Genomic DNA, 15,394 nt, shown 5'->3' on the forward strand with positions numbered 1-15,394 from the left:
CAAAACTCTGCAGTCTATACATACGTGCACACACACACGCACACACACACACACACACACACACATGCACGCACGCACGCTCACATACACACACACAGGCGCACTTGAGCACACATGCTCACAGGAAATCTCTTCTGGGACACACCCCACCCCAAGGTCAGAAGTAAAAATTACCTAACCTAGAGAGCTGAAGTTCAAACGGGGCAGGCGCTTCCTATCTTCTCCTGGTGGTCTTGTAGCATTCTTCACTCAGGAATCTCATTATCTCCCTGGTAGTGCAGGCTTCTCCAATCCTCACATAATTCAGCTGGACCCAAATGGCCAGGAAGTAGTGAAAACCACACAGAAGTCCCCAGGCTGCCCTTGCTACAACCCAGGCAGGTTAGGGATCACCCGAAGAATTTTGCCTCAGCACGTAGGCCACACAGGCTGGGTGGACAGACAGCAGCTGTTCTAGCCTTGCCCGTGGCTCATCTAGTCCAGTCCTGGGGCTCTTGGTCTGCCACTTGGCCAAGATCCATGCTTAGACCCCTTGGGGATGAACTCCTTGACGCTCATTGCCTTTCCTTGGGCATTGACTTCTCACACTATTTTGCCAATTGGTTTTTTCAGCCCCGCCTCAGTGGTGTAACTGAGTCCTGTACCTCTCCGGAGGCACAGTCTACACCCCACAACCAGCGCCATACTGTCTCAGTCTCCAGGCTAAGTGAACAAAAATGCCCAGAAGATTCTGATGTGCTACAAGAACGAAATCCACAAAGATGCTCTGGTGTAGGAGATTGACAACTTGGACCATGTGCTGAGGGCTGAAGAAACAGCATAGGAGACCAATAATAATAACTGTGAGGTCTCAGGAAGAGGAGTCAGCAGCAGCGTTTGAAACCCTGACATTAGGGGAGTCAGGGACCCTCAGGCAGTGAAGCAGACAGGTGGCTCTGGGGCACCTCTGATAGCCATGGAGCCCTGGTGAACAAACGAATAGCAGCCGCCAGCTGAGGAAGAAGCCTGGAGCTGGACTGCCTGAGTTGGTTCTGGCATCTCCCTCTGATTCCAGGCTGGATTCATGCGTGGATGTTGTCCTAAAACTGAAGAAGAGGCTGAGCCACCTTGGGGGAAGAGTAGGAATGTTAACTCCTGAAGTCAGAACCCATAGGCCTGCTCCCAGTCCGTGGAGGGACCATCTGCAGTACAATTCAAATATTTGGTTAGGGTGATCCTCAGTGGATCACACGGCCATCACAGCAGCCCTTGAGTGACATAGCTCACTCTAGGGAGTGAAGAGAACCAAGGGATGGCTGGTTCATGAACATCCTCGTTTCCTTGAGCATAAGCCAGATAGGATGGTGGACAGAGTACCATAGACCTGGTGAGACCTGTACTACACCTCCAAGTTCTGGCACAGAGCCGGTGACTTGTATGTGAGGTTATTTGCCCTACAACAAAATGTGCAGGACCAAGGCCAAGGGGGGACCCAGTTGCTCCTGGCCCCAAGTTCTATGTTTCTTCAGTGGAGGCTTTGTTCATAAGGAGGACAGGTTATATCTAGGCTAGATAATGAAACTGAGACCTTGCCTTCCCTGGCTTTGAAGAAGGTGTGTGCTTATCAAGTATCTGAATTCCTCTCCCGTGTTTCCCAGGGATTCATTAGGAGGGTGTGCCACTTCATGTTGGGATAAGGTAGACAAGATGTCCCTCTGGCTGTGATCTCCTTCAAACCCTCTCTTTGCACCCAGGACAGCTTCTGCAGGGGAGGGCAGTATCTTTACACCTGGGGACAAGACTTTGCAGAAAGATATGCTGACATCTTCTGTTTGCCCCACTGCCCTACCCCTTATATTTGTGGAACCTGGCACACAAATGCCATCTCCAATAGTCATTTCTCAGGAGTAGTATCGGAGGAACAACATAGCGTGGAAGGCAGCCATTGGAGTCCAGTCCACAGCCGCCCATAGAACAAGAGGCTTGATTTCTACCATGACTAAATGGTGCTGACAGAAGCAGAAGCAACCATAACAGGCAAGAACTATCAAGCTCCTGATTTGAACAAATCATTCTCACAGGGGAAATCACAGATGAAATTTAAACACTGTGAAATGAGTGTGTGGCAGGTTCCTAATCCCAGATCAACACCAGCATCCTCCAGTCCCTCCCTCCCTCTCCCTTCTTCCCCTCTCCCTTCCTTCCTCTATCCCTCCCACCCCCTCCTCCCCTCCTTCTCTCTTTCTCTTTCTCTCCTCTCTCTCACCTTCCCCCTCTCCCTTTCCTTCCTCTCTTCCCCCTCCGCCTCCCCATCCCCCTCTCTCTATCACTCTCCCTCTCTCTCTCTGCCTCTCCCCTTCTCCCCTCCCCACCTGCTTCCTCCCTGACTATGGATGCAGGGTGACAACCTGCCACCATGCTTTCCCCTCATGTGGACTATATCCCCTCAAACTATGAGCCAAAACAAACCCTTCCTTTCTTTCCTTAAGTTTGTCACAAGGAGAAAAGTAAGTAACACAGTGTCTTACTATGTTCAATTCACTCTTCCTGTGCTGAAGTTGAGATGTAACAACACTGGTGATTCTGCTTTGGAGAACCCTGACACACACTTACACTTGCTATTATTGATTATCAGTGTTTTATTTTCTACCAGTGATTGCAGATCACGCGCGCGCGCGCATACACACACACACACACACACACACACACACACACACAAGGTTCTTATCCCCTTGGGGCTTTAATTTTCACTTCCCTGCTGGTTGCTGACTGAGTACCCTTTATGTTTGTTTTGTTTATTGAGATAAAGTTTCTCTGTGTAGCCCTGGCTGTCCTGGTACTCGCTCTGTAAACTAGGCTGGCCACAAACTCACAGAGATCCACTTGCCTCTGTTTCCCAAGAGCTGGGATTAAAAGCTTGCCCTGCCACCACCACCACCACCACTGGACAGACCTGAGTACCTTTTTGAAACCCCACATTGCCTCTGTTTCAAGTCTCTTTTTACTTTTTTCTTTGTTTTCTTTGTTGTTGTTGTTATTTTTTTCCTTTTTTCTTTGTTGTTATTTTTTCCTTTTTTCTTTGTTTTCTTTTTATTTCTCAAGATTAAAAAAACTACTTGTATGTGTGTGCTTGTGCAGTTTAAGTGCATCGTGTGCATATTGGTGCTGCAGATGCCTGGAGAGGGCGTCAGATCCCCTGCACTGGAGTTGCAGCCTTCATAGAAGCTATGCCTTTATCTGCTGGGCCATCTTGTCAGACACACTTTCATTGTTTTCTTTTTCTTTCCTCCCTCCCTCCCTCCCTCCCTCCCTTCCTCCTTTCTTCAATTCTCCCTTCTTCCCTCTCCCTCCCTTTCTCCCTCCTTTCCCCTTTCCTTCCTTCCTTCCTTCCTTCCTTTCTTCCTTCCTTCCCTTCTTCCTTCCTTCCTTTTGTCTTTTGTAAGGGCATAGGGGTAAGATCTCACATGTCCCAGGCAGGCCTTGAACTTGCTATGTAGCTAAGGATCACTTGCCTCTACTTCTGGAATTCTAGGGTTACAGGTATACACCATACCCAGTTTTATGGGTTGTTTCTTTTCTTTTTAACTTTTTTTTTTTTACATTTAAAAAGTCATGGTGGTACATGCCTTTTATCCCATCACGTGGGAGGTAGGCAGATCCCTGTGAGTTTAAGGCCAGAGGGACAGCCTGGACCACATAGTGAGACTCTGTCTCAACAAAACGAAACAACCCCCCCCCCCCAAGCATTTATGTGTCTGCATGTGTGTCTGCACACCACATGTGTGCCTGGTTCATGAAGAGGCCAGAAGAGGGCATTGGATCTTCTGTAACTGGAGTTAAGGGCTGGTTGTGAGCCACCATGTGGGTACTGGGAATGGAAACCTGGTCCTCTGAAAGAGCAGTCAGTGCTCTTAACCACTGAGCCATCTCTGTATCCTGCTGTGGGATAACCCTTCTGCATGCTGTGAAGCTGCTTTGGCCTATAGCAAGGCAGAATGAGGCCAGGCGGGAAAGTCAAACAGAAAATAGAAAAAGGGTGGAATCAAGTGAGACACCAGCAGCCGCCGAAGAAACAGCGTGCCAACAGAGCAGTAAAAGCCACCAACCATGTGGCAATACACGAATGAATAGAAATGGGTTAGTTTAAAAGTAGGAGCTAGTTAGCAGTAAGCCTGAGCAATAGGTCAAACAGTCTGTAATTAATATTGGGCTTCTGTGTGATTATTCGGGACTGGGCTGCTAGGAAATGACAGTGCCACCTCCATTTATACAGCCTCTTGTTTTCCTTTTCTCTCTTACTGGATTTTGTTTGCTTAAGAGATTTATTTGCTTGTTTTACATGCTTGTGTGTGTACCTTGACTATATGACAACATGCATGCAGGTGAAGCCAGAAGAGGGCAACCAATTGCCTGGAATTGGAGTGAGCTCCCGGTTGTGGATGCTGGGAAATGAACACAGCTCTCTGCAAGAACAGCAAGAGCTTTTAACTACTAAGACATCTCTCCAGTCCTGTTTGTTTTGAGACAGGGTCTCCTCTCTACGTAGCTCTGGCTATCCTGGAACTCACTCTGTAGACCACGCTGGCCTTGAACTCAGAGATCCACTTGCTTCTGCCGCCCAAGTTCTGGGATCAAAGGTGTGTGCCACTACCACCCAGCTTGTTTTCTTCTTTCCCCTTCCCTTCCCTTCCCTTCCCTTCCCTTCCCTTCCCTTTCTCTTCCTCTCCTCCTCCTCCTCCTCTTCCTCCTCCTTCTCATTTGGTTTTTCAAGACAGGGTTTCTGTGTAACAGCCCTGGAAATTGCTCTGTAGACCAGGCTGTCGTTGAACTCACAGAGATCTTCCAGCTTCTGCCTCCCTAGTGCTGGGATTACAGGTGTGTGCCACCACTGCCTGGCTTGTTTGTCAAAATTGTTGCCAAAATTTTGAGAGTTTTTTGGGTATACTATCTCCATACAACAATTATGAATATGTTATTTGCATTTCTTACTTTCCCCTCTTTTTTAAAGAAATATTTATTTTATGTATATGAGTGCTCTATCTGTATTATGACTTTATGCCAGAAGAGGGCATCAGATCTCACTGTAGAAGTTTGTGAGCCACCTTGTGGTTACTGGGAATTGAACTCAGGACCTTTGAAAGTGCAGCCAGTGCTTTTAACCAACCCCCTTCCCTGTGATCTCTCCTGTACCTTGGGGGGGGGGGGCGGGGTCGACGGCAGAGGTTAAGACAGGGTTTCTCTGTGTAACAGCCCTGGCTGTCCTGGAACTCACTTTGTAGACCAGGCTGGCTTTGAACTCACAGATCTGCCTGCCTCTGCCTCCTGAGTGCTGGGATTAAAGGCATGCACCACCACTCGGCTAGTGCTTTTCCTTTTTGTGGTAAAAATATATAAGATGAAAGATACCATTTTAGGTCTACAATTCAGCGGCCTAAGTAAATTTCCAGTGTGACTATTTTTCCCTCATTCCAAACAGAAGGTAAATGTGTCCACAAAGGTGTATTTTCCCATTTTCTTCCTTGGCCCTTGGGAACTGCTACTCCATTTTCTGCTTCTTGGGGTTGGCCTCGTCTTCCTACCATGGGTGTAGAATTATGTTATTTGTCCTTTGTGTCTGCTTATTCAATGGGCAGTTTTATCCCCTGAATCACCTCCCTCTCTTCATTCCCCCGCCCCTTGTACGGTGTTTATTGATGGAGGAGGGTCATTTGTCTATGCGTTACTTTCATTGGTTAATAAAGAAACTGCCTTGACTTTTGATAGGACAGCAGCTTAGATAGGTGGAGAGGACAGAAGAGAATGCTGGGAAAAAGAAGCAGATTCAGGCGGACGGTATAGCTCTCCTCTCCAAGATGGACACAGGTTAAGATCCTTCCTGGTAAGCCACACCTCGTGGTGCTACACAGATTATTAGAAATGGGTTAATCAAGATGTGAGAGTTAGCCAGTAAGAGGCTGGAGCTAATGGGCCAAGCAGTGTTTAAAAGAATACAGTTTCCATGTATTTTTTTTTTTTTTGGTTTTTCGAGACAGAATTTCTCTGTGGTTTTTGGAGCCTGTCCTGGAACTAGCTCTGTAGACCAGGCTGGTCTCGAACTCACAGAGATCTGCCTGCCTCTGCCTCCCGAGTGCTGGGATTAAAGGCGTACGCCACCACCGTCCGGCTCCCTGTAATTATTTTGGGTAAAGCTAGCTGGTGGCTGGGAGACCTCCCGGGCGGCAGGAAGCGGCCAGCCGCACCATCTACAGTTTATCTCTGAGAGCGTGTGACGTGTCATTTCAGTGGAATTTCTTCATTGGTTTTCACTCTGGGGAGTGAGCAGGGTCCCACAGATGCTAAATGCACATTCATAGCTGAGCTGCACCTCTTGGTAGTTCCACAGTGTTTAGTAACATTAATCCTTTTCTTGTGCACTTACAGGGTCAATGGTAAGGGGATGCATCTCAGGCCGGCCACCAATCACCTGATAAGCTCCTTTTCTCTTTAGGTAAACCCGGAACCTTGCCTACACACAGAAAAAAAAAAAATTCGTGACCAGTTAAAGTAAAGCCAAACTGGTGAGTTTATCAAGCATTTAAATAGAAAGACTTCTAGGAAAACTATGGGGCATGCTTAAGACATGGGAATGGAATGAAAGAATCATGCTTATGTATCTTTACAGTGAATATGTGTGTGTGTGTGTGTGTGTGTGTGACTGTGTGTGACTGTGATTTTTAAAGATATATTGCTCAAAGTATATCATTAAGAGTCAGGTGGCAGTGGCCCGTGCCTTTAATCCCAGCACTTAAGAGGCAGTGGCAGGTGAGTCTCTTTGAGTTCAAGCCTAGCCTGATTTACAGAGTGAGTTCCAGGACACCCAGGGAAACTGTCTCAAAAAAAAAAAAAAACCAAGTCAACAAAAACCAAAAAGACAATGAGCATTAACACAGTTAAACTCAAAGCGACCAATGTTCTGGGCACAAGAAAGCATAGTCCATTGTATTTAACACTTTTGCTTGTTTGAAATGTCTTGAAGAAGATGAGCGCTACCTGTGTAGGCATTTTGGTTTCTTGCCCCTCATTCAGCACGAAGCACACTAGCTCTCAGGGTGTCTTACTTAGGGTGTCTGCTGCTGTGAAGAGATACCATGACCAAATGGCAATCCCCAGATCTCTGGGTTCAGACCCCTTCTTGTCCCCATTAAATCATGCAGGTTCAGACTTTTGGTCGTTGATATGCAGTGACTATGTCCTTGTTCGGTCTAATGATGTGTTTGAAGACAGTTCTTCAATTATTCTCAACTCTGAAAGTCTCAGGAGAATAGTAAGATAAAAAGAGAAAATAATTAAGGGAATGTAGGAAGAACAACATCTTGCCTTGTGTGGTAGTTTGAATGTAATTGGCCCCCAAAAGCACAAAGGAAGTGACAGCATTAGAAGGTGTGACCTTGCTGGAGTAGATGTGATCTTGTTGGAGTGAGAGTGTCACTATGGAGGCAGGCTTTGAGGTCTCATATATGCTCAAGCCGTGCCCAGTGACACAGACCCCTTCCTTCCAGATGTAGGACTCTCAGCTCCAGCACCATGTGTCTGCTTTCATGCCAACATGTCACACCATGACAATAATGTACTAAACCTCTGAAACTGTAAGCCACCCCAACTATATAAGATTTGCTGTGGTCATGGTGTTTCTTCACAGCAATAGAAACTCTAAATAGGACCGAAGTAGGTACAATGAGTGGGGTATGGCTCTGATAGGCTTGACCACGCTTTTTTTGGGAAGGAATATATGCTGTGAATTATTCTCATTGTTAATCAAAAAAACTGATTAGCTGATATCAGGGCAAGAAATTGATCAAGACAGACTGACACAGAGAGAATAATGGGAGGAGGAAGAGCAGAGTCAGGGGAGTCGAGAGAGTCTTGACCCAGCTGCCCAGGAAGCAAGACATGCTAGAGGACAGGTAAAAGCCATGAGCCCTATGACAATGCATAGATTAATAAAAATGGTTTAATTTAAATGAAAGAGCTGGTTAGTAATAAGCCTGAGCTATTGGCTGAGCATTTGTAATCAATATAAGCCTCTCTACGTTTATTTGGAACCAGGTAGTTGGGACAGGGAAAGCTCTGCCTACAAATATAGACCTTGGGACTAGGGATTAGAAAAGCAGTTGAATGATTTAAGTACCGCTTAATGGTCTATCCTATTAAGAACATTAAAGACAGGTGCGGAGTGTGATTTGAACTGTGGGTGCCTAGATCAAGGAGGTTTCAGAGGAGAAGAATATTAATATGTGGCCTAGAGATTGTTCTTGTGATATTTTGGTAAAGAATGAAGCTCTTTTTGCCCTTGTTTGAAGAGTCCGCCTGAGGCCGAATGAAGAGATTTGGATTAATTCCATTGGCAGAGGAAATCTCAAAACAACACATAAACTCTGTCTTTGCTTACTAGTGTTTATGCTTATAAGGATTTGTAAAGAAAAGGAGCAATCTGAGCAAATAAAAATACAAAATGATGTGCAGATTGAGAAAGGGGACACCTGGAAGTAGGTTGGAGTTAAGTTCTGTGTTCAAGGAGAAAACATTAAGAGATGAACTAAGGGGAGAGGTGACCTCAGAGCAAGACCCCACCCAGCTAAATTTCCAAATTGTGAAATGGAATTAAAGGAAAGTTTAGAGCCAGGTGGTGGTAGCACATGCCTTTAATCCCAGCACTTGGAAAGCTGGTGGATCTCTTGAGTTTGAGGCCAGGCTGGTCTACAGAGCAAGTTCTAGAACAGCCAAGTTTAAGCAGTCAAAGAAACCACAGAAATAGAAAACTGGTGAAGATGTGTTGAATGAGGGGCCATGTTCCGGTCCAGTGAGCAGCAGATGTTGACAGATTACTGAGCCTGTGGTCCTAGAGTCAAGGCTAGAACAAAGGCATTCTGGAACCTTCCTCTGCAACTGAGGAAAGCAGGCATGTCTCGGGGTGTCCTTGCATGGAGGCCTAGAGAGGCTATTGTATGAAGCTGTGACGTTGAAGCCTCAATTGCCTTGGAGACCCCAAGATGTTGGAGATGCCAGAGCCATGGGATATCTGCTGAGGAGAGTTGCTAACAGGGATGGAACCAGCCCAAGAGAAAGAAGTGTGATGCAGTCAACAAAGCCGAAAGGAGTGGGAGATCTGAAGAGCATTTGGCATCAGACATGGAGATGCAGAGTTTGGAGTTTGCCTAACTGATTTTTGGTCTTGGTTTGGTCCAGTATTTCCTCACTATGCTTCCTTCCCTGCATTTTGGAATGGTGATGTATATCCTCATATATCCTGTGCCATTAACTGTTGGAAGTATGTGAACTGCTTCTTGATTTTGATTTTTTACAGATAATCATATTTAAGAGATTGCATGAATCTCAGAAAAGACTTTGAACTTTGGATTTTAAAACATTGTTGAAATTGTGATAGACTATGGGGACTTTTGAAGTTGGACTGACTACATTTTTGCATTATGTTATGGCTACAAGTCTTTGGGGGCCAGGGAGTGGAATGTAGTGGTTTGACAGAAAATGGCCCCCAAAGGAAGTGAGATTATTAGTCTTGTTTGAATAGGTATGGCCTTGTTGGACCAAATGTGTCACTGTGGAGGTGGTCTTTGAGGTCTCATATATGCTCAAGCCCAGTGTCTCAGACCATTTCCTGTTGCCTGAATATCAAAATGTATCCAGTACCATGTCTGTCTGCATGTTTCCATGTCTGATCTTGGTGAGAATGGCTTAAACATCTGAAAATGTAAGCCACCCAATTAAATGTTTTTTTTTTCTTTGCAAGAATTTCTGTGGGGGTCTGAAAATATGATTCAGTGGTTAAGAGCATTGGCTGCTTTTTCCAGAGGTCTTGAGTTCACTTCCCAGCAATCACATGGTAGCTCACCACCATCTATATTGAGATCTGATGCCCTCTTCTGGAGTATATGCAGAAAGAGCTTCATAATCATAAAATCTCTTTTAAAATATTTAATTATTTTAAAAAAGAGTTGCCATGCTCATGGTATCTCTTTACATCAATAGAAACCCTAACTAAGACAGACTTTAACTGAAAATAAGGATAATTTGATGTCTTACTTTCTCATTCTGGTCCCTTTATGCCTTTTTCATGACTAATAGCTATAGTTAAAACTTGGTGGTGTATGCCTTTAATCCCAGCATTCGGGAGGCAAGGGATGCAGATCTCTGTGAGTTCGAGGCTAGTCTGGTCTACAAGAGCTAGTTCCAGGACAGGCTCCAAAGCTGCACAGAGAAACCCTCGAAAACAACAACAACAAACAAACAAGCCAAAACCTTGGAGCATTATACTGAATAAGAGAGGAGAGTACGGCACTGGCCTTGTCTTGCTCCTGGATTTAGAGGAGATGCTCTCAGCTTGTCTCATTTACTATAATTTTGGCTATGGACAAAGCCATTCTAAACAGAACTGTATTAAACAAGAGCCAGCTCCAAGTATCACCAGAAGAGATTAGATAAAATAAAAAGTTTCTGCATAGCAAAAGGAAACATCAGTAGAGGAAACAGACAGCCCACTGAATAGGAGAAAATCTTTGCCAGCTGTCAAACAGGGGACTAATATCAAAAGTTTACAAAGAACTACAGAAATTAAACACCACAGAAATAAAGCCGCCAATCAGCAAATACACCGGCGAGAGAGGTTAATGAGACAAACACTTTTCAGAAGGAGAAACACAAGTGGCCAGTGACCACTTTTAGATTTATTTTATGTGGAAGAGTGTTTGTGTGTACCTTATGTATGCCTGGTACTACAGAAGTCAGCCAGAAGAGGACCTCCAATCCCCTGGACGGGGTGGCTGTGAACCACTATGTGGGTGCTGGGAATCAAACCCAGGTCCTCTGCAAGAGCAGCCAGTGCTCTCAACCACTGAGCCGACTCTATTGCGCCACGATGCTTTTTAAAAAGCATTTAGCATAGTTAGTCATCAGGGAAATATAACTTACTTCTACTTTGAGATACAACCTCCAGTCACAATGGCTGTCAGGAAATCTGACCACAGGCATGGAGGGCTCAGCAGTTAAGAGCCTGTCTTAGGTTTCTGTCGCTGTGATAGAGGATTGTGGCACAGGAAACTTAGTGAGGAAAGTGCTTACCTGGCTTATTCTTCATATTACAATCTGTCATCAGAGGAACCCAGGGCAGGAACTCAAAGGCAGGAACCTGGATGCAGGACCATGGAGAAGTGTTGCTTACTGTCTTTCTCATCACAGAGTGCACAGTTTGTTTTCTTATATGCCTCAGGGCCACCTGCTCGGAGATGGTGCCACCCACATCAGTTATCATTCAAGAAAATACCCCAGGCTTCCGTACAGGTCAGTCTGATGGGAGCATTTTCTCAGATGACATTACTGATGCTCTTTCGGAGGACCAGAGTTCAGTCCCCTGCACCCACACTGAGTAACTCATAGCCTTTAGCTCCAGGGTATCTGTCTTTTTGTTGTTATTGTTGTTGTTTCAAGACAAGGTTTCTCTGTGTAACCACTTTGGCTGTCCTGGAACTCACGCTGTAGATCAGGCTGGCCTGGAACTCACCGAGATCCTCCTGCTTCTGCCTCCAAATGCTGGGATTAAAGGTGTGCATCACCACTGCCTGGCTCGGGGTTCTGCCTTAATTCCTTTTCTGTTGCTGTGATAAAAGCATCATGACCAAGACAACTTATAAAAGGAAGGGTTTAGCTGGACAGTGGTGATGCACAGAGAAACCCTGTCTCAAAAAACCAAAATGATTATAAATAAATAATAAAAAGTAGAACTATCATAAGACCCAGCTATTTCCCTCCCAGGCATATTTCCAAAGGACTCCATATTCCACATCCTACCAGAGATATGCACAACCATGCTTACTGCTTGCTGCTCTGTTCACTACAGTAAGAAAATGGAACCAGCCAGATTTCTATCAACAGATGTCGTGGAATATTATTTAACTAGGCAAAGATGTGTCACATTTGTTTAAGCTCCAGAATATCACTTTAACTGTGTAAAGGTGTGTTCCTTTGCTGCATCTGTTTAATTGTGTAAAGATGTGTTGCATCTGTCTCACCTTACCTGCCTAAGGCACTGGATTGGTTAATAAAAAGCTAAACGGCCAATAGCGAGGCAGGAGGGGGATAGGAGTGGCTGCCAAATGAGACCCCCTCAGAGCCAGAGGCCATGAAGCTGCCAGCCAACCAGACGTGTAGAGACAGCAAGAAGGTGAGAAAAGGTTAAAATCACCAAGGCAAAATGTAGATAAAGAGAAACAGGTTAATTTAAGTCATATGATCTATCCAGAAATGAGCCTAGGCTGGGTGGAGCATTTATAACTAAGAAGTTTCCAGGGCATGATTTGGGAACTGGTTGGTGGCCCCAAAGAAAAAGCCTAGTGCAGACAGAGGAATAGCTAGTAAAAACGTGGCAATTACACAAAGTGGAATGTTACTCAGCTATAAGGAAAATGTAAGTCATTAAATTTGCAAGAAAAGTATAATATAAGCTAGGCGACCCAAACTCAGAAAAATACCACACATTCTACCTCATATGAGGATCCTAACCTATAATAATAATGTATATGTGTAAACAGATGTTAAGTATGGGTACAGTAAAACCAAAATTAGAAAAGAGACCACAAGCGGGTAATAGGGTAATGTAACGTGCTGGGGGGCGGGTACGAAGTGCAGGCAAAACGGCGTGTGAGGCATGAGAAAGGACATGAAGCTGTTTCTTCTTGTGTCAACTCTCAATGGTTTCCTTTTTTTTCTTTCCTTTGTAGTGGATAAATGAATAAAACAGCAGCCGACCGTGAACGGTTAAAACCCCAGGGGAGGCTCCGCTGCGTCTGAACGGCCACGTGTAGAGCTTCACTGAGACGTAGAGTTCGGGACTGGACAAATACTGGGTAGGTCCTTGATCTAGCTGTGCGATGTTTTCCGTTGTGATTTAACTAAAATAAAGCGATTTTCATGCTATAAAGTTAAGTCTTTCTTGTTTGGAAAGGATTTTTAAGCCTTTAAATGGCCTGTGGGTACCAAGAATTCGTCTAGAGGCTGCAGAGACTCCGAAAAAGAACAGACTTATTCTCTTTCCACCCTGAGATGTCAGCAAATACGAGAGCCAAGGAAAGTCTACTAGGCAATGCCTTTTCTGGAAATACGACCCTTTCATCAAGGTGGGATCTCAGGGCAGCTCCCTGGACCACTGTGGAGACAGAGTGCGCAGAATCTAACCTCAGTTTATGTGGTGGACTTTCATCCTTTTCCCGCAAGACACCGATGACTAAACTAGTTAATGTTTCACTTTCCAGGCGACGTGAGTCATGAAGCTCCTGAATCATTTTTCTTTTTTATTGGTCTGCTTGGGATAACAGAATCTTGGGTTCCCTTGAGTCCACCAGCCATTTTCGGTCTCCCTTCACTGCGGAGCCCGACTCTTCTCTGTGTCTTTGGGGACGATGTATCAGAGCCCTCTGTGCTGGTCCCTGGAGTTAGATACACCAGTCAGTATGTCACCCAGTGTAATGGTTAAGTCGCTCTGGCGTCCCTGGGTACATTCCTGCTCTCTGTGTAAGTCATCGGACATCTTCAAAAGAGATAAATGCTTAGGTCTGTATGTAACCAGATGGTTTTCCCTGTTAAAAGTCCTCTCTTTGGGGGCCAGCACAAAAGCTTTGAGATTGTGTACTACTCTTGCAGAGGACCTGAGTTCGCTTCCCAGCACCCACATCAAAGAGCTCACACCCACCCCAGTAGATGTAATACCTTCTTCTGGCCTCAGTCAACACATGCACTCACACATACATAATTTAAAAAAGAAACATAGCTTTTAAATAAATCCTCATTTTTTATAGAGCAGCTTGAGCAAGAAAAGCTAGGGCTGAGGTCTTCTATTCGGTGCAGACAGCAGCTTGCTTATTTTTCCCGATTGTGAAGCAGTATGTTCAGCGTTTTGAGCTGAGGAGGGGGCTCTGTATGTCTGTCTGTCTATCTATCTATCTATCTATCATCATCTTTCTGTGATCTATCTATTTTAGACAGCGTCTTCATAGAGCACAGGCTCCCCTCAAATTCACTAAGTAGCTGAGGGTGAGCTTGAACTCTTGATCCTCTATCTAGGGATCCCAGAACTCTGCTTTCTGAGCGCTGGGGTTAGAGACCTGTACCACCATGTCCGTTTCTGTGATTACTTCTTTATTTGATTATGGGGGTAGGCAGTACCATGCCACGTGTGTGGGAAGTCAGAAGACAATGTGTAAGATCTGATTCTTTCCTTCTGTCACATGGATCCCAGACCTTGAGCTCAGGGTGTTAGACTTGGTGACAGACCCCTCCCCTCTACCTCCTGAACCACATCACTGGCCCCTATAACTGTCTCTTGGAACAAACCTCTCTTCTGTTTAAAGGGTTTTGTTTGCTTATTCGTGTAATTGCTTTATTTGTATACTATGATATTATTTGTTAAAGGTTGGCCTCTCTGGTTAGACTTGCTAGAATAGATACCATAAGATTTTTACATTGCAGTAGAATTTTTTTTGTTTGTTTGTTTTCATTTGTTTGGGGTATAAGAGCAAAATTATCAGGCTTAGCATGTGGCAAGATTTAAGGATGACTTTTAATGCGCCTAATGAATGAGTTTGATAGGTAGGCGTCTTCTACTTAATTACTGGCGTGCGTTGATTTTAAGGCTCTGGTTTTTTAAAATGATTTATTCATGTTCATTTTATGTGCATTGATGTTTTGCCTGCATGTATGTTTTATGAGGGTGTCGATCTCCTGGAACCTGGAGTTACAGACAGTTATGAGCTGCCATGTGAGTGCTGGGAATTGATCTGGGATCCTCTAATAGGAGCAGCAAGTGCTCTTTTTGTTGTTGTTGTTTGGTTTGGTTTGGTTTGGTTTGGTTTTTCAAGACAGAGTTTCTCTATTTAACAGCTCTTGCTGTCCTGAAACTTGCTTTGTCGACCAAGCTGGACTCGAACTCACAGATATCCACCGGTCTCGTTCTCCAGAGTGCTGGGATTAAAGCGGTGCACCACCAAAGCGCTCTTAACCACTAAGTCATCTTTCCCGCCCTTTAAGTCCCTGTTGAGTTAGGTCCTTGTTGACGTCAGGCTACCACCTGTTCCAGTTACTCCATATTATATAAAATAATGTTCTTTCAGGGTGTGCCCTTGAAGACTTTATTTTACAAGCAGTTTATAAACAAACTCTAGTTGGAGGGAGGATGACTCAGGCCCTGGATGGACTTAAGAACATTGCTTGCTAGGCGTTACCTGCTTATCGCAGCCTGATAAATGAGTAATTCCGGGGAACAGACTGGAATAAAGGAACCTGCATTCACCTTGGCCAGATTACTAAGGGAGGGAGGGCAATATGACAAAATATTGTTATCGAAGCTGCTAAACCTTGGGAATTTATTGCT

Source organism: Microtus oregoni, unplaced genomic scaffold (genome assembly GCF_018167655.1).
Source record: "Microtus oregoni isolate MIOR12 unplaced genomic scaffold, Mior012 000004F_ref0000308, whole genome shotgun sequence".
Classification (NCBI taxonomy): Eukaryota; Metazoa; Chordata; class Mammalia; order Rodentia; family Cricetidae; genus Microtus; species Microtus oregoni.